This window comes from Phoenix dactylifera, unplaced genomic scaffold, assembly GCF_009389715.1.
Source record: "Phoenix dactylifera cultivar Barhee BC4 unplaced genomic scaffold, palm_55x_up_171113_PBpolish2nd_filt_p 000533F, whole genome shotgun sequence".
NCBI classification, from domain to species: Eukaryota; Viridiplantae; Streptophyta; class Magnoliopsida; order Arecales; family Arecaceae; genus Phoenix; species Phoenix dactylifera.
Genome location: NW_024067942.1, coordinates 1 through 838, shown reverse-complemented (window position 1 = coordinate 838; position 838 = coordinate 1).

Below are 838 nucleotides of genomic sequence, written 5' to 3'. Positions count from 1 at the left end.
GGTATCAATCACAATTTCTCGGCACCTAGGACACCCCAACAAAATGGGGTAGTAGAAAGGAAGAATCGCACACTAGCAGATATGGCTCGTACCATGTTGTGCGAATCGGATCTACCAAAGTACTTTTGGGCTGAAGCAATAAATACTTCACGTCATATTCTAAACCGTGCTTTAGTTAGATCCATCTTAAAGAAAACACCTTATGAGTTGATGAAAAGTAAGAAACCAAATATAAGCTATTTTCATGTTTTCGGTTGTCGCTGCTTTATTTTAAATAATGGAAAGGACAATCTAAGTAAATTTAGTGCTAAATCAGATGAGGGGATCTTCTTAGGTTATTCCTCATCTAGTAGAGCATACAGGGTCTTCAACAAGAGAACTCTCGTTGTTGAAGAATCCATTCATGTTGTTTTTGATGAAGCTAATGAAGATTCTTCTAGAAAAGAAGAAGATGGTGATGCAGGTATACTTGAAGATAGAATGAAGGAATTCTCCATACAAGACAAACAACATGAGGATGAGATCAAAGAAGATTCAATTCAGCAAGATGAAGAAGATCAACCTCCAACAAGAAATCAAGATCTTCCTAAGGAATGGAGGTATGCACATGGTCATCCAAGGGATCTAATCCTTGGTGATCCTTCACAAGGGATAAGGACAAGATCCTCTTTAAGAAACACTAGTAATTATCTTGCATTCGTTTCACAAATAGAACCTAAATCACTAGAAGAAGCCGAAAAAGATGAAAATTGGATAAATGCCATGCAAGAAGAATTAAACCAATTTGAAAGAAATCAAGTTTGGACTCTAATGAAAAGACCCCCTAATGTTTCAATTA